Genomic DNA, 20,319 nt, shown 5'->3' with positions numbered 1-20,319 from the left:
TGATCATTCTTAGTTGATCTTTATGTACCAACATTGTTCTGTTTTTCTTTTTTCCTTTGAATTTGTACACTTATGGTCCAATTTGTTCCACTATTTCAAAAGGGCCTTGCCAATTGCTAGCCCATGGTCCTTCCAATTGGAATGTTTTTACCAATACTTTGGTTCCACAGGGAAGGTTTTCTTCAGATGGTAATATTGGCACCTTTTTCCATAGATGGAACACTTGCTCCTTTGCATTATAGTCACATATACTAGTAAGTTGTTTTAGCCATTCCTGATGTTTGCTGATTTCTAGCATGGGCCTACCATTAGGTAAATCTGGGTCAAATGGTAATTGTATGGGAATTTTGAGGCCTGTCATTATTTCATATGGGGAAATATCTGTTTTTCTGTTTGGTGTCACTTGAATACCCATTAAAATACCAGACTGATGATGTATTCATGTATTGCCCTTTTGCAAGCATGCCTTTTTTAGATGTTCTTTTAACGTCTGATTCATACGTTCTACAATTCCATTAGATTGTGGATGGTATGGTACATGAAACCTTTGCTGCATGCCTAACAAATTACACATTTGTTTAATGAGATCACTAATAAACTGTGGGCCATTGTCTGACTCTATGACCCGTGGCCATCCCCAATGACAGAAAATATTTTTCCATAAGACTTCTGCTGTTGCCTTTGCTGTCATGGTTTTGGTAGGAATTGCTTCTACCCATTTTGAAAAGACGTCCACTACTACTAGTAGATACCTGTAACCTCCCTTTGTTGTTGGTAATGGACCTGCATAATCTATTTGAACTAAATACCATGGCCCATCTGCTGGCTGTACTCAATGTAACTGAGGCCTTTTGCTTTTAGCATTCACCTGCAGACAGATTAAACATTCTTCTACAATCAGCTTGCAGACCTTTTTTAAATTTGGGTTCCAATACTTTTCTTTTACAACTGCCCATAACTTATCAGTTCCTAAACGGCCCAGTATTTGGTGATTTAACTTGACCAACTGGCGTGCCAACTGAAATGGTACATATTGCAACTGTAACCCTTTGGAGGTGGTGTATGCATAGTACTCCTTTGGTGCTATACCTGCTAATCTGCATTGATCGGTTTCTTCTTTTAAGCCCTGTTGTTTTTGTATATTTGCAAGGTCTTTTTCTATTGACTCTTAATCTAACTCTTTTAAGACACTAACTTCTACACTGGCATACTCATATTCTGGAAGTTCTTTTCCATTTTGTGCTGCTTGTTTTGCCAAAGTATCAGCTAACACATTTAATCTGTAAGTTTCACTGCTTGGCTTTTGATGTGCTTTTACTTTTAAGATGCTATACTGTCCTTGTTGTTTTGACATTGTTATAACTTTATATATGTATTTTAATACTACAGCATGCTGTAATGGTTTACCTACACTATCCACAAATCCTCGCCTTACCCAGGTTTCCATATGCAGTCTTAAAGAATTTACTACGTAAGCACTATCTGAAAAAATGTTAACATGATTGTAATACTTTAGCACATACAGTACTGCCTCCAGTTCAGTTCTTTGAGCTGACATATGCCGTGGTAACTTGATTAGTTCAGGAGAACCCAGCTGTGGATTCTCTGGAACTATGGCAAATCCTGTCCAGCATCTGCCTTGGTCCCAATATCGTGCTCCATCCACAAAGATGGATGGCTTAAAGTGATCAAAGTCAGGTGAAAAAAATTGCACATCAGGTGACATTATCTTTTCTAAACAGTTATGCTGTTTTTCTTCATATCCCATGTGATTTGACAAATAGTATTTGTCCCCTGTCTGTATTGTAGCAGTTTTCATTCCAAAAAGTGCAATCCATTTTAGAAAGACTGCCTGACTAATGCCATCTGTAATTTTATTCATTTCAAAACTGTCTAGCAGAGCTTTTACTGCTTGATGTGATGTTTGTACTATAATGCTGGAAAATACAGTCAAATATTCAGTTTGTTTAGTACCCCAGTAAATGGCTAATAATTGCTGTATACATGGATGGTAGCCCAGTTCCACTGGAGTCATCTTCCTGATAAAGAAAGTGACTGGACATAATGTTTTTTTCCATTCTGTTGTCGCTACCATGTGGCCATTCCTGTAGTAGTACCACAGACTGTATTTTTTTTCCTGCTGCTGCTTGTAGCACAAACGGTAACCTTGGTGTGGGTGCTATTAATTCTGTAGCTTATGCTAGTTTTACTTTTATTTGTGAAAATGCCTCCTCTTCATGAGATCCCCACTCTAAAAAGGTGGAGTTCTTTTGTTCCTGTAACATTTTGTATAGGAGAGCAGCCACGGCTGCATAATCCTCTATAAATTCCCTATTGTAATATATGATTCCCATGAATTTATGTAAGTCTGCTATAGTCAGTGGCTTTTCCATTTGTAAAATGCCTTGTACACGTATAGGGCAAGGAGACCTTCCTGTTGATTTTATAATAGTACCTAGAAACGTAACTTCTTGTGTCATAAACTGAATTTTTTCACTTTTAACCTTAAACCCTGTTTGCTGAAGAATATGAAAAACTCTCTTAAGAAGCCATACATGCTCCTCTACTGTTTCTGACTGAATTAAAATATCATCAGTGTGATATATTACTGAATCATCCTTTTCCAAATGTTGTAGAATGAATCCTACTGTCTGATGAAAAATAACTGGACTATTTTGAAACCCTTGTGGTAACCTTGTCATGACATATTGCTGGTTTTAAATGTAAAGGCAAATCTTGGCCAATCTTTTTTCCTGAGTGGTACTGCAAAAAAGACATTTGGTAAATCTATTACTGTAAACGACTTACTTTGTGGCTTAATATTTGCAGCCAACTCTGGGACTCCTGGAATCAAATGTGCTCTAGGAGTAGTATATTGATTAATCTTCCATAAATCAATAACAAGACGATAACTACCATCGTTTTTTTTAACTGGCCAGATTGGTGAATTTGTAGGACTGTTGCCCTTTTGTATAATCCCTACTTTTTCCCATTCTGCAATACATTTTTCCATATGTTCTTCTGCTTCCCTAGGAATAGGATATTGTTTTTGAAAAGGTGGTATATAGTCCTGATCACTTCCTACCCCTACTGGGCTTTCTAGTATCCTACAATCACTGGGACCCTTGGACCACAGATTTGGGAATTGCTGTTGTAAATGCTTCCATACATCTTCACTGTCTGTATTTACATAGCCTGTAGGTTTTTCAGGTTTGTCAGATAGAGAGGTTGCATAGCAACCTGTACTTTGCTGTTCCTCTCTTTGTTGTTTGTCTCCCATCCACAGAATTTCATTAGGTAAATCAATTACTATGCCCAAAGGCCCTAGAATGTCCATACCAATAATGGTATTTGAGCAAGATGTATGCATTAAAAATGCACCCTTCCATGTCTGTCCCTCTTGACTAAACTATATGTCCACATTTTGGCTACTCATTGCATAGCATCCTGTGCCATTAAATGCTGAAATGCAAACTGTTTTATAGGATTTGCTGGTAAATGTCTGTGACAGATACTGCTGCTCCTGTGTCTATTAAGACATTTTTCCACAGTGACCCCTCTACCCAAATATCAATCAGTGGTCGCCCATCTCGACCCTTTTTAAAAGTAGTCAAGAAAGATACCAGAGTGGAGGGGGGCACATCCCTATTGTAAGGAAATCCACTCATCCTCTCCTCTATTATCAAATGCAATATGACACACCTCATGTTTTTGCTTGTCATCTCCCTCTGTGTCTAAATGATCTACATATTTAGGTTTTCAATCTCTTTTTTTTAACTGTTGCCTAGCTATTCCTTCTGCCTGTTCTTCCAAATGTTTCAGATTTACAGGTGAAACTGTTTGAAAATCTACAGGGCATACTTCACCTTTTCCTGTATATTGATGGCTCTTATAACTGTCTTTACCAATATTGTAAGGGTTTTGTACATAATCCTGCTTTTCTGATTTTTCTTGTAAATTTGTTTGCTCTCTTTTTGGAAACACCCCCTGTTCTGCCTTCTTTTTGCACCAGGCTTTGTAATGTTCATAATTTTGTTTAACATGTCCTAGTTTTTACAAAAGAAGTATGTTGGTGCCTTTTGCTCATTACCTGTGCTTGATCCTGGTACTACAGACATAGAGGCAGGAGCTGGTAGTGCTGACACAGCTCTTTCTGCTGGTGGTTGGTCACATCACCTTTGCCTTCCCCTGTTTTTTACCTCACCAATTACTTCAAATGGCTCACTATTATCTTCAAATGCAAAGATATGGTGTGAGCATAATGTCCCATCATTGTCCATAGTCCGTCCCCTCATTAGTTTTTGTACCAAATCAGTAAGGGTATCAGAATTTTCTTCATAGATACATTTAATATCCCCTGGAACCGCTTTGACTTGTTCTAAAAAGCAATGTATTAACTGTTTTTGTATGTCTTTTTTGCCCATGTCTCTGTCTGTTTTTTGATATATGATTTGAAATGCAAGTCTAAAATGTTCACTTTGTTCCATTAATTTATCTGTGATAGTAATTTTAAAATTATCTAATAATTTGGCCGTGAGAGGCTGCCGTTGTGTAAATGCCATTAAAATGGCTGTCATATGTCCTACTTTAGTTTTTAACTGATAATCATCTTGTTTTAATTGAATGAATGTTTTAAAACATTTGGAAATGAAACTCCAGAAACATCTAAGCATTGCGTCTGTCCATATATTAGATACTGCTGTATATGCCACCCATTCTTCAAATGCAAGCATGTTATAAAATATGCCTTTTTTATCATTCCACTGTGGTAAGCTCTGTAATAATCCAGACTGTGTATATAAATCTGTAGTGGTTCCCTGTCCCTGTTCTATAATTTGGACTGGTTTTGTATTTTTTAACTCTTTCTTAAGCTGAGATATCAAAATAGTATTTTGGAGGTTAGTCTCTGTTAATTCATCTAATCCTTCTACCTTTTCCTTCAGATGCTGTTTAAGGTCTGTCATTTCTACCTGTAATTGTTTAAGGGAGGTATGATACCTGTTATTAGATTCCTTTGTTGACTGCAGGGCTCCTATGCACTTTTGACAGAGATTTTGGATGTTATTTCTGAACATGTTAAACTCACTTTGTTTTTCTTTCAAAAATGTATTAAAGTCTTCTGTCAATGTATCATAAGCTTTGTTTCTGTATGTGTAGCCGTGGCATCATTCCATGCTTGTACATAATTTTTAAAGGGAGTTACAAGATTTACAGGGGACTCGGTCAATAAAAGATTTGATTGCTGTTGTAATTCAAAGATTAATGTACTGACAGGACATAACTGCTTTACATCTGGATATAATGAAAACTTTGTACCCTTAATTAGTTCTTTATCATGAACAGATCTGTCTGCACAGTCTATTTTTTTTAGCAATATCATGCAATACTTTTTATGGCATAATACACAAAATGCAGTTTCTCTTGAATCACACAATAAACATTTTGTTGCAAATACCAATCAAATGTTACAATCCACTTACATAATGCCTGTATGTCAACTTGCCCTAATAAGGTTTTACACTTACTAATATGTTGTGTATACCAACATTGCAATTTACTCCATCTTTTATCTGGTTGTTCTACTACATTAAGAGTAAAACTTGGCTTACATTTGCTGGAATTCTGCCTGATGGCATCCACACTAAAAAATGTGACACAGAAAAAAGTCTTATCAGTGAGCAAGAAAACAGGTGATCAGGCTGTTGTTGCAGATGGCTGGAAATTTTTCAAAGTCACTCAAGAAGCTGAGGATGCACAGCAGGCTGCAGACTGCTGTACTAAGTAGATATCCACCTTTTCTTAGAGAAGTTATGGCACTGCGACTTGAACTTCAGTCTCACTCCGGATGTAGACATCTAAAAAACTTTACTACTGCAAGCTGCATAAACTGGAATACTTCTGTTTAGGATTTACACATACGTACAAATGTTAGGTACTGCAATTTAACTGAAGTGACCCTCTGCAGGGCTTACCACTCCTTTTGTGTTCGAATGCAGGCTAGCTTGCCATTGAAAAATACATTAATAAATTATATGATGCTGCTTACTGTGATGGATTTGAAGTCTTCTTAAGACATTCAGTCTTGTTGGCTGGATTCTGCTAAAATCAAAGTCTGGTTGTATTTGCATTCACAGTCTGTTGCATACAGAAACTTGCAGAATATACTTTGCAGCATCAACTTAGAGCAGAAACAAATACGTTTTTATAAAAATCCTGATGGACTAATGTTGCATCTTAAAGTACTGTTCCACTTTACTTCTCATATAGTACAGATGATGTGAGAGATGTAACATTTACCTTGGGACAAATGTGTCCCTACCAATACCCCTAACATAACTGGATAAATACAGATCTTTATATACAATTTTAGTCATGCACACACATATAAATTACCTCTTAGTATTCTATTTTGGAGAACTGCTCATCCTGTAGAAACAGTACTGATTGTTGCAGATGCTGACGCAAACTTCTGACTTAATAATATTATTTTTCAGCTTTTCTGACAGTGTGAACATCCTGTTTTTTTTCTTTAGTATTCTATTTGTATCTTTGTATAAGAGCATCTGTTCTTGTGCCAAATGCAGAAATACATGTTTTTTAAGGAAACAGATTGTCATAAACATGTCCTGTTGTTTAAGGAAACATATTGTGTCCATTATTTTTATATGCAGAAAAACATGTTTTTAAGGAAACAGATTGTCACAGTGTTCTTTAAAAGCAGATTTTGCATTTTTGCTCTTTCATACATCTTGTTTGTAAGGAAAAAATGTCCATTCAGCAGATTCCTTATTTTCCAAGCCATGGTCATTTAGTATGGATGCTAATTACATATTACTAAACTCTATTTCTACATTTAAGCAAGCTTTATCTTATACCTTATTTATGTTGCATATTTGTAGCAAAGTTACTTTCAACCTTAGTATATTGTTGAGCACACTCTAACAATTCCCTCTTTTTTATTTTAAATAAGGTATATAAATTCAGCATTATTTGATAATACTTTTTCATTATGACAATTAACAACAGTAACTTGACTAGCTTTAGCTAAACAAACTTTAATACATGTAAATAATATACAACCAATCATTACAATAACAATAAAAGAAATTAAAAATGCAGTGATTTTTTTCCTGTCCATCCTGTAAATAGATTACTAAACCATTCACTCCAATCATCATTCCATTTTTTTCTAGTAAGTTGAGACACTTGTGCAATCACTTCTAAATGTGCTTTTACAGATTCTGTTTTGTCTGGAATAAATGTACAACATTGTTCTCCTATTAAAGCACATGTACCCCATTGGGATGCTAATATGTAATCTAATGCCATTCGATTTTGCAAAACCATAGTTCGTATAGCTGTCATTTCGACAGTAACATCAAGAGCTGCATTGAAAGTGGCCTTTGCCAATACCTCAACTAGTTTAGATAGTTTTCTCAGCTCCCAGATGGCTTTTGCAGCCCCATACCAAGGGAAAATACCTGCTCCAAAGATTACATCATCTCCTAAATCCATATATTTTAATTTAATATAATCAAGATTTTGATGATATATACGTGATGTATCTAAGGTGTCTACTGGATTTTCTGGACTCTCAATCACAGGTAATATATCCCTTTTCTTTTTTGCATTTCTAATGCTTCCTTTTGATAACTCTTCTACATGATGTATTGCTGGTACCACTAATCCTATATAACAGGTGCCATCCCATCCCTTTGGTAACCATTTATAAGCATATTTACCACAGATGTAATATAACCCATCTGATAGAGCAACACTGCTATTTACCAGACTGCCATTTACTTGCTTCATAGCAAGAGTTTTATCATGTACAACTGTAAAGTTTTTATCTGTTTTACTTCGCCAACATGTAATATTGGTTTTACACTCATTTTTATCATTTTGTGAAAATTAAATATTGCTGTGCCACTTAATATTAACTGACCCTTAATTGTTATTAAAATAGGAAAACCATGAGAAAATACTCCATGTACTGGTATGTGGTTGTGAAAATTTATCATTGCAATTGTTTGAATACAATTGCTATTTCCGACTGGAACAGTTCCATTTTGTTGAAAACATGTGATTCCATGCACTATTGAAGATAACTGTACTCTGGCTTTATGTAATTGTACATTTATGACTTGATCTCCTGTTTCATTTATCAATACCTTCCAACTACTAAGACAATTTAGTGGAATAGGTATTAGAGCCATTACCACTGTTATTTTTGGTATTAAACTACATACCCAACAATTAGAAACATTCATGCCTTTTGCATACCAACATTGCCTTGCCAAAAAAAGTGTTAAAAGATGGTGACCAATCTTGTTCATTTTTCCACATTTCTTTACTCTCTCTCTTATGTAACTTTACAGTTTGATTAACAGGTTGTAAGTATAATTTAATACTAAGCAATACAATAATAGTAGGATAGCTATTATCAATTAAAAAAAAATCCTTTAAATAGAAATTCCATTGTTGAATCATGTTGCCTTTGATCATCCGAAACTGGATTTCCAAAAGGATGCACTTTAAACCATTTCAATTTCATTATGGTTTTCTCTATTGGAAACCTACAAGAGAATACATTTAATCAGATTTACATTGCTCACTATTTTTGATCATTCTTAGTTGATCTTTATGTACCAACATTGTTCTGTTTTTCTTTTTTTTTTTGATTTTGTACACTAATGGTCCAATTTGTTCCACTACTTTAAAAGGGCCTTGCCAATTGCTAGCCCATGGTCCTTCCATTTGGAATGTTTTTACCAATACTTTGATTCCACAGGGAAGGTATTCTTCAACTGGTAATATTGGCATTTTTTCCATAGATGGAATGCTTGCTCCCTTGCATTATAGTCACATATACTAGTAAATTGTTTTAGCCATTCCTGATGTTTGCTGATTTCTAGCATGGGACTACCATTTGGTAAATCTGGGTCAAATGGTAATTGTATGGGCATTTTGTGTTCTGTCATTATTTCATATGCGGAAATACCTGTTTTGCTGTTTGGTGTCACTTGAATATCCATTAAAATACCAGGCAGATGATGTACCCATGTATTGCCCTTTTCCAAGCATGCCTATTTTAGACATTCTTTTAACGTCTGATTCATACATTCTACAATGCAATTAGATTGTGGATGGTATGGTACATGAAACCTTTGCTGTATGCCTAACAAATTACACATTTGTTTAATCAGATCACTAATAAACTGTGGGCCATTGTCTGACTCTATGACCCATGGCCATCCCAGTGACAGAAAATATTTTTCCATAAGGCTTCTGCTGTTGCCTTTGCTGTCATGGTTTTGGTAGGAATTGCTTCTACCCATTTTGAAAAGACTGCCACTGCTACTAGTAGATACCTGTAACCTCCCTTTGTTGTTGGTAATGGACCTGCATAATCTATTTAAACTGCATACCATGACCCATCCGCTGGCTGTACTCAATGTAACTGAGGCCTTTTGCTTTTAGCATTCACCTGCAGACAGATTAAACATTCTTCTACAATCAGCTTGCAGACCTTTTTTTAAATTTGGGTTCCAATACTTTTCTTTTACAACTGCCCATAACTTATCAGTTCCTAAACGGCCCAGTATTTGGTGATTTAACTTGACCAACTGGCGTGCCAACTGAAATGGTACATATTGCAACTGTAACCCTTTGGAGGTGGTTTATGCATAGTACTCCTTTGGTGGTTTATCTGCTAATCTGCATTGATCGGTTTCTTCTTTTAAGCCCTGTTGTTTTTGTATATTTGCAAGGTCTTTTTCTATTGACTCTTAATCTAACTCTTTTAAGACACTAACTTCTACACTGGCATACTCATATTCTGGAAGTTCTTTTCCATTTTGTGCTGCTTGTTTTGCCAAAGTATCAGCTAACACATTTAAACTGTAAGTTTCACTGGTTGGCTTTTGATGCGCTTTTACTTTTAAGATGCTATACTGTCCTTGTTGTTTTGACATTGTTATAACCTTATATATGTCTTTTAATACTGCAGCGTGCTGTAATGGTTTACCTACACTATCCACAAATCCTCGCCTTACCCAGGTTTCCATATGCAGTCTTAAAGAATTTGCTACGTAAGAACTATCTGAAAAATATTAACAGGATTGTAATACTTTAGCATATACAGTACTGCCTCCAGTTCAGCTCTTTGAGCTGACATATGCCCTGGTAACTTGATTAGTTCAGAAGAATCCAGCTGTGGATTCTCTGGAACTATGGCAAATCCTGTCCAGTATCTGCCTTGGTCCCAATATCGTGCTCCATCCACAAAGATGGATGGCTTAAAGTGATAAAAATCAGATGATAAAAATTGCACATCAGGTGGCATTATCTTTTCCAAACAGTTATGCTGTTTTCCTTCATATCCCATGTGATTTGGCAAATAGTATTTGTCCCATCTGCATTGTAACAATTTTCCAAAAAGTGCCATCCATTTTGCAAAGACTGCCTGACTAATACCATCTGTAATTTTGTTAATTTCAAAACTGTCTATCAGAGCTTTTACTGCTTGATGTGGTGTTTATACTATAATGCTGGAAAATACGGTCAAATATTCAGTTTGTTTAATACCCCAGTAAATGGCTAATAATTGCTGCATACATGGATGGACTCCACTGGAGTCATCTTCCTGCCCAAGAAAGTGACTGGGTGTAATGATTTTTCCATTCTGTTGTTGCTACCATGTGACCATTCCTGTAGTAGTACCACAGACCATATTTTTTTTTCCTGCTGCTGCTTGTAGCACAAACGGTAACCTTGGTGTGGGTGCTATTAATCCTGTAGCTTGTGATAGTTTTACTTTTATTTGTGAAAATGCCTCCTCTTCATGAAATCCCCACTCTAAAAAGGTGGAGTTCTTTTGTTCCAGTAACATTTTGTATAGGAGAGCAGCCACGGCTGCATAATCCTCTATAAATTCCCTATTGTAATTCATGATTCCCATGAATTTATGTAAGTCTGCTATAGTCAGTGACTTTATCATTTGTAAAATGCCTTGTACACGTATAGGGTAAGGAGACCTTCCTGTTGGTTTTATAATAGTACCTAGAAACGTAACGTCTTGTGTCATAAACTGATTTTTTTCACTTTTAACCTTAAACCCTGCTTGCTGAAGAGTATAAAAAACTCTCTTAAGAAGTCGTACATGCTCATCTACTGTTTCTGATTGAATTAAAATATCATCAATGTAATGTATTACTGAATCATCCTTTTCCAAATGTTGCAGAATGGATCCTACTGTCTGACGAAAAATAACTGGACTATTTTGAAACCCTTGTGGTAACCGTGTCATGACATATTGCTGGTTTTAAATGTAAAGGAAAATCTTGGCCAATCTTTTTTCTTGAGTGGTACTGCAAAAAAGACATTTGCTAAATCTATTACTGTAAACCACTGACTTTGTGGCTTAATATGTGCAGCCAACTCTGGGACTCCTGGAAACAAATGTGCTCTAGGAGTAGTATATTGATTAACCTTCCGTAAATCAATAACAAGACGATAACCACCATCTTTTTTCTTAACTGGCCAGATTGGTGAATTTGTAGGACTGTTGCCCTTTTGTATAATCCCTTCTTTTTCCCATTCTGCAATACATTTTTCCATATGTTCTTCTGCTTCCCTAGGAATAGGATATTGTTTTTGAAAAGGTGGTATATAGTCCTGATCACTTTCTTCTCCTACTGGGCTTTCTAGTTTTCCACAATCAGTGGGACCCTTAGACCACAGGTTTGGGAATTGCTGTTGTAAATGTTTCCATACATCCTCACTGTCTGTATTTACATAGCCTGTAGGTTTTTCAGGTTTGTCAGATAGAGAGATTGCATAGCAACCTGTACTTTGCTGTTCCTCTCTTTGTTGTTTGTCTCCCATCCACAGAATTTCATTAGGTAAATCAATTACTAATCCCAAAGGCCCTAGAATGTCCATACCAATAATGGTATTTGAGCAAGATGTATCCATTAAAAATGCACCCTTCCATGTCTGTCACTCTTGACTAAACCGTATGTCCACAGTTTGGCTATGCATTGCATAGCATCCTGTGCCATTAAATGCTGAAATGTAAACCTTTTTTATAGGATTTGCTGGTAACTGTCTGTTTGTGACAAATACTGCTGCTCCTGTGTCTATTAAGACAGTTTTCCACAGTGACCCCTCTACCAAAATATCAATCAGTGGTTGTTCATCTCGACCCTTTTTTAAAGGTAGTCAGGAAAGATACCAGAGTAGGGGGGCACATCCCTATTGCAAGGAAATCCACGCATCCTCTCCTCTATTATCAAATGCAATATGACACACCTCATGTTTTTGCTTGTCATCCTCCTCTGTATCTGAATGATCTACATATTTAGGTTTTTCAATCTCTTTTTTTAACTGTTGCCTAGCTATTCCTTCTGTCTGTTCTATCAAATGTTTCAGATTTACAGGCAGAACTATTCGAAAATCTGCAGGGCATACTTTCCCTTTTCCTGTATATTGATGGCTCTTATAACTGTCTTTACCAATATTGTAAGGTTTTTGTACATAATCCTGATTTTCTGACTTTTCTTGTAAATTTGTTTGCTCTCTTTTTGGAAACATCCCCTGTTCTTCCTTCTTTTTGTGCCAGGCTTTGTAATGATCACAATTTTGCTTAACACGTTCTATTTTTTTTACAAAAGAAGCATGTTGGTGCCTTTTGCTCATTACCTGTGCTTGATCCTGGTACTACAGACATAAAGGCAGGAGCTGATGTTGCTGAAGCAGCTCTTTATGCTGGTGTTTGGTCTCACCACTTTTGCCTTCCCCTGTTTTGTACCTCACAAATTACTTCAAATGGCTCACTATTATCTTCAAATGCAAAGATATGGTGTGAGTATAATGTCCCATCATTGGCCATAGTCCGTCCCCTCATTAGTTTTTGTACCAAATCAGTAAGGGTATCAGAATTTTCTTCATAGATACATTTAAATTCCCTGGAACCCCTTTGACTTGTTCTAAGAAGCAATGTATTAACTGTTTTTGTATGTCTCTTTTTACCATGTCTCTGTTTTTTGATATATGATTTGAAATGAAAGTCTAAAATGTTCACTTTGTTCCATTAATTTATCTGTAATAGTAATTTTAAAAGTATCTAATAATTTGGCTGTGAGAGGCTGCCCTTGAGTAAATGCCATTAAAATGGTTGTCATATGTCCTACTTTAGTTTTTAACTGATAATCATCTTGTTTTAATTGAATGAAAGTTTTAAAACGTTTGGAAATGAGCATCCAGAAACATTTAAGTAATGCATCTGTCTATATATCAGATCCTGCTGTATATGTTACCCATTCTTCAAATGCAAGCATGTTATAAAGAATGCCTTTTTTATTATTCCACTGTGGTAAACTCTGTAATAATCTAGACTGTGTATATAAATCTTTAGTGGTTCCCTGTCCCTGTTCTATAATTTGGACTGGTTTTGTGTTTATTTAACACTTCCTTAAGCTAGGATATCAAAGTAGTATTTTGGAGGTTTGTCTCTGTTAATTCATCTAATTCTTCTTCCTTTTCCTTCACAAGCTGTTTAAGATCTGTCATTTGTAAGTGTTTAAGGGAGGTATGATACCTGTTATTAGATTCCTCTGTTGACTGCAGGGCTCCTATGCACTTTTGACAGAGATCTTGGATGTCATTTCTGAACATTTTAAACTCACTTTGTTTTTCTTTTAAAAATGTATTAAATTCTTCTGTCAATGTATCATAAGCTTTGTTTCTGTCCTCATCTGTATGTGTAGCCGTGGCATCATTCCATGCTTGTACATAATTTTTAAAGGGAGTTACAATATTTATATAGTTATATATTTTAAGTAATATATAGATATTCACCTATTTATTGTTATAAAAGGAGTCACTAAAGTTAGCTATCTGAAGTATGGATGGATAAACGCTTAGCTGTTTATTGTATTGTACACTTTATATATTAGTACCTTGTTTTGTTTAGTTTTTTTAATGTGATGTACATTTTATACTTGAACATATTAGTTAAACAGAGCCTAATTAATGATATAATTGATGAGCAGTTTCCTGATTGGATATACAATATTTTAAATTTCAAAGTTTGTGTGGTTTTACTAGAGTCTGATGAAGAGATTTGCTGTCTATTGTGAAAGATCTTACTTTCAGTAAATATTCTATTGTTTTCAACAGCCGTGGTAAGTTCGCTTTTTCTTTTCTTTCTATCTGGATGCTCTGTGGTGAAAACCGAGCTTTTACCCAGCCTGGATACTTTCTTCTAACTGATTCTTTGTCACCACTGTTGTTTTGTCTTGCCCTTAACCCATTAAACTGTCTACTTAACAGATTAAGTCTTGGTTACAGTTTGTCTCCAAGAAAACAAACTTGCTTAAAGACTTCTCGTTTACTTTTTGTGGGTGGCCTAAAATGGTACAGTTTATCAGATAAAGAGATGAAAGCACAATTGCAAGTGCTTAAAACTTTCTCAGATGATGTAATAATGATATTTGGTCTTTAAATGTACAAAATCAATGTTTAAAGCAGGAAAGTTGCAGTACCAAGAAAATGTCAATCTGGGAATGGAATGTGATATAAAGGAACTTGCACAAGAAAGAGTGTATAAACCCAGTAGCAGACCACCAACTATGAAGTGAGGAACCAGTCCAGACTCCAAATCCACAGCAAGAATCCTTTATTGAGTGCTTTCATCAGTAACTATTGGCTGACTTCTTCAGAATACATGAACAACCTGAATGCCAGTTTTATATACATTAAAAAAGTCATGTGATGTTAACAACTCATTCTTATTTAAAAACACATGTACTTAAAATATTTACCCACTAATATAGGACCCTTAAATCTATACAACTCCATAAATACAAATATACCTATCTTTACTTTAATATGACCACAAAAAAATATAAAAAATATATAAAACTCACATTTTAAAATGACTCACATTTGATGATGTTTCCATCCATGAATGTATTCTCAAATAACTAATCAAACTTATATTATCATTTAAGCCAGGACAATTAGTGGCATTAAGTTTTATTTGTCACCAAAGCTCTTTAAAATGTAAAAGATCTTCACAAGGGCCACCCCGCGGGTCCTGAGGAACTTTTTCAATGACCAAAAATTTAAAACCATGTCCAGGAAACTGCGAAATGTGGTTGAATAATGCACTGTTAGAATTACATATCCTCATATCCCTAACATGTTCATAGATCCTCTCCGTAAAACTCCTTTTAGTCTTGTCAATGTAAAAACATGGACAATTGCAGCAGAGGGCAACATACACCACTCCCCCCATTAACATTGGTCCTCTGCAGCAATTCCTTGAAGGACGTACCTCTTCTAAAAATAATCCGGGGTTGCTTGCCTGGCTTTTCCAAAATTTCTACCTAGCTATTAAAAATATGCCAGTTCTTTCTTAGGATGTCGCAAATGTTACCATGGTCAAAGGAATACCTAGTGACAAATGATAATGTAAAAAAAGTAGTTGATGTTTGTGTCACAATTTCCTATCCAGAACCATGCCTATCAGGTGCATTCTTTGGTACAAATTTGTCAATGTTCAATAGGGGGCAAAAAATCCACTTTGTGCTTACTTCATTAAAGATGTTGTCCACTAAAATAGTAGAATATCCCCTAGCTAATAACATATGTTTCATTAAAAACCCCTGTTGATGAAATTCGACATCTGTGATGACCATACGTGAAATAAGTATGAATTGCCCTTTTACAAGACCTCTCTTAATATGTTCTTGGTGAAAGCTCTGATAATGCAGGAGACTTTTACTATATGTAGGTTTCCTATACAAACTACTGACCAAACAATTGTTGTCAACATCCTTCTTGACAAGAACATCCAAAAAACTAATGGCATCATACTGAAACTCATGTGAAAATCTAAGAAACTCAGTAGTACTATTAATGTAGGACATAAATTCATCCATCTCATTGTGGTTCCCCTTCCATATGAAAAACAAATCGTCAATATATCGGAAAAAAAAATTCCAAGACCCCACAAAACATGAGTTGAAAAGAAACTTGCATTCCCACATAAGCATAAAAATATTGGCGAAAATGGGGGCACAAAATGCTCCCATAGAACCCCAATGTTTAGCATAAAGTACTGACCTTCAAAAAAAACAAAATTATACTTCAAGACTAATTCCATTAAAACAACTAAAACAGAAACATCATTGTTGCTGAACAGTTTAGTATCAAACAAAAATTCTTCAAACCACTCTAGGCCTAATGAGTGTGGAATGACGTTGAATAAATTAATAACATCAATCATCAAAAACAAAGTGTTAGTATCAAAGGGTAAACAGTTCAATTTGTTCAAAAAGTGCCAAGACTCAATACACACATGGTGTTCATTTCTGAGCACTGCCTTCAAAATTCCATCAATGTACTTCCCTATAAAAATGTTTTTGATCCAGCCACACTAACAATTGGCCTCATCGGGGGATTCTGCAAATTCTTGTGAATTTTAGGGATACTGAAAATATTCGGTACCCTGGGTTGGTCAATACTTAGAAAATTTAAAATTTCCCCATCAATTTGTCCCTGATGCATCATATCTTTTAAAGCCAAATGTATCCTATAAAAGGCAATGTGCACAAAATTGAGGGAAACTTCTTCATAAATGTCTCCATCACATAACAACACATTCACCCAATTATTATAATCAGTTTTAGATATAATTACCACACTTCACCCTTTGTCTGGTTTCATAACCTGCAAAGTTTTGTCAGAAATCAATTTTTTCAGCAATACCCTTTCACAGTTTGTGAGGTTCCATGAACTAAAATCCGTTTTACTTTTTACCGACTTCCTAAAATCAAATTCACAAAATGTTTCAAACAATGTTAAAATATTGGGTAGGGGAGGATTAAAAATACTGCTTTTACATAAATTAAATGCATTAAAGTCATTGTTTCCGGTGTCAAACAACAAACGGAAGTTTAACTTTCTCACATACATTTTAAGTTCCAAAATCAGTTCCACAATTTTCACTCTTTCAGTTGGTATGAAGTTGAACCCTTTACTAAACAAATCTGCTAACCCTGAGTCAAACGTATGACCAGAGTAATTATATTACACAAAATCCCCTTTTGTGTTCGTGTATGCATTATACATACCCTCTGAACCATTAGTTTGCTCCTCGTTGTAAAAAGGACCAAGTTCCGCTGCCTCAAAACTGCCAGCAATAGATAAATCCATAATGATAAAGGTTGGATTATCAGTTTGCCTTGTTAGCTCCACCTGTTCTGCTGCATTTGCTGATTCCTGAAAGAATTGCTTTGTTGAAATCCACCCTTTTGTCTGCTCCACTGGGGCCGATATTGAGGTTGTCTCACTTGGTTGCTTATCCTTTCAGACCTGCATGGGTGGGATCCCTCCCCAAAGGGGCCTGATTGGCTCGTTGCTATTCAGCTCCACCTGCAGAAACCTCCTTGCTATTAGCAATTGTGTTATCACCATTCCTGAATGACAAAATAGGTGGTGGTTTAGGATATGCAATACCATCCTGATAGGCTTTGATGTGTCTTTCCAATTTTTCCCTTTCTTAAACTGAATATCCCCAATAAGCCTATCAGTTTTATCCAGAATGTTTTTGTAAGCCAAAATAGACGACTTGAATAATATATCATCATGCAACTTTTTGTCCAGATCAATCAATTCAGTGTGCAAAACATCAACAGACATTTGATTATGTTTAAGCAAAACTTCTAATAGTTCTATAACTTGTCGGTCGAATAATGTCAACAGTTCTCTGTGCAGTACAGAATCAGCTGTGAGACCATTAGGATATTTCCAAAGTCTAAGCCCTTTTGGAACCAGTCTATTTTTTATACATTCACAGAAATATGCATTTTCCACTTGCAATTTATGACATTTAACAAGCTTACTTTCAAACAGAGTGAGTGTCTCATGAAACGTACCTCTTCCGTTAATGTTTCCTTCCATAGTCTGAAATGAAAATTCTCTATCAAACCAAGTCCGGAAACAAACATTTTCAACATTGGATAAATTCCCATTGGGTACCCTTGGGTTTTCTTCCCAAATCAAGTGTCCTTGTCCTGGTGAAATAGTGCTGTCCATAGATGAATTCAAATTACTCACCTCCTGGGAGCTGTTGGTGACTTCCCTGGAAAACTGTTGAATGAGCTGAGTCAAGAGTCCTATATTGTCCACTGGGTCATTACCCAAAGTAATAATGCGAGGACTGAAGCCCATACCTGGTTCAAACCACCACTCAAACCAAGAACCCAGAAGCAGACCATGAACTATAAATTGAGGATCCAGTCCAGACTCCAAATCCACAGCAAGAATCCTTTATAGAGTGCTTCCATTAGTAACTATTGGCTGAGTTCTTCAGAATACATGAACAACCTGAATGCTAGTTTTAAAAACATTTAAAAAGTCACATGATGTTAGCAACTCCTTCTTATTTAAAAACACATGTACTTAAAATATTTACCCACTAATATAGGACCCTTAAATCTATACAACTCCATAAATACAAATATACCTATCTTTACTTTAATATGACCACATCAAAAAAAATAAAATATATATAAAACTCACATTTTAAAATGACTCACATTTGATTATGTTCCCATCCATGAACGTATTCTCAAATAACTACTCAAACTTATATTATCGTTTAAGACAGGAATATTAGTGGCATTACGTTTTATTTGCCACCAAAGCACTCAAAAATTTAAAAGGTCTTCCCAAGGGCCACCCCATGAGTCCTGAGGAACTTTTTCAATGACCAAAAATTTAAAACCATGTCCAGGAAACTGCGAAATGTGGATGACTAATGAACTGTTAGAATTACATATCCTCATATCCCTAACGTTCATAGATTCTATCCTTAAAACTCCTTTTAGTCTTGTCAATGTAAAAACATGGACAATTGCCACAGAGGGCAGCATACGCCACTCCCCTGGTGATACATGAATGTTTACCATAAAATCCTATGGGGTCACCATTGATCCTTTTGACTTCAGAGGTACAAATGTGGGGACACTGAGCACAAAAGCCACATTTTTTGATGCCCCCTTTTGCCTCACCCCCGTAACATTGGTCCTCTGCAGCAATTCCTTGAAGGACGTACCTCTTCTAAAAATAATCTGGGGTTGCTTGCCTAGTTTTTCCAAAATTTCTACCTGGCTATTAAAAATATGCCAGTTCTTTCTTAGGATGTCGCAAATGTTATCATGGTCAAAGGAATACCTAGTGACAAATGATAATGTAAAAGAAGTAGTTGATATTTGTGTCACAATTTCCTGTCCAGAACCATGCCTATCATGTGCATTCTCTTGTACAGATTTGTATATTCAATAGGGGGCAAAAAATCCCCCTTCCCCTCTTTGTGCTTACTTCATTATAGATGTCGTCCACTAAAATAGTAGAATATCCCCTAGCTAATAACATATCTTTCATTAAAAACTCCTCTTGCTGAAATTCGACATCTATGGTGACCATACGCAAAATAAGTACAAATTGCCCTTTTACAAGACCCCTCTTTATATGTTCAGGGTGACAGCTCTGGTAATGCAGGAGACTGTTACTATATGTAGGTTTCCTATACAAACTACTGACCAAACAATTGTTGTCAACATCCTTCTTGACAAGTACATCCAAAAAAACTAATGGCATCATACTGAAACTCATGTGAAAATCTAAGAAAATCAGTAGTACTAATAATGTAGGACATAAATTCATCCATCTCATTGTGGTTCCCCTTCCATATGAAAAATAAAATATTAATATATCGAAAATAAAAATTTCAAGACCCCACAAAACGTGAGTTGAAAAGAAACTTGTGTTCCCACATAAGCATAAAAATATTAGCGAAAATGGGGGCACAAAATGCTCCCATAGCAACCCCAGTTTTTTGCATAAAGTACTGACCTTCAAAAAATACAAAATTATACTTCAAGACTAATTCCATTAAAACAACTAAAACAGAAACATCATTGTTGCTGAACATTTTAGTATCAAACAAAAATTCATCAAACCACTCTAGGCCCAATGAGTGTGGAATGACGTTGAATAAATTAATAACATCAATCGTCAAAAACAAAGTGTTAGCATCAAAGGGTAAACAATTTAATTTGTTCAAAAAGTGCCAAGACTCAATACACACATGGTGTTCATTTCTGAGCACTTCCTTCAAAATTCCATCAATATACTTCCCTATAAAAAACATTTTTGATCCAGCCACACTAACAATTGGCCTCATCGGGGGATTCTGCAAATTCTTGTGAATTTTAGGGATACCGAAAATATTTGGTACCCTGGGGT

This window comes from Protopterus annectens, chromosome 12.part0 (assembly GCF_019279795.1).
Source record: "Protopterus annectens isolate FY-2018-M chromosome 12.part0, PAN1.0, whole genome shotgun sequence".
Classification (NCBI taxonomy): Eukaryota; Metazoa; Chordata; order Ceratodontiformes; family Protopteridae; genus Protopterus; species Protopterus annectens.
The sequence above is the reverse complement of the archived record's forward strand: the minus strand, read 5'-3'. Positions refer to the sequence as shown.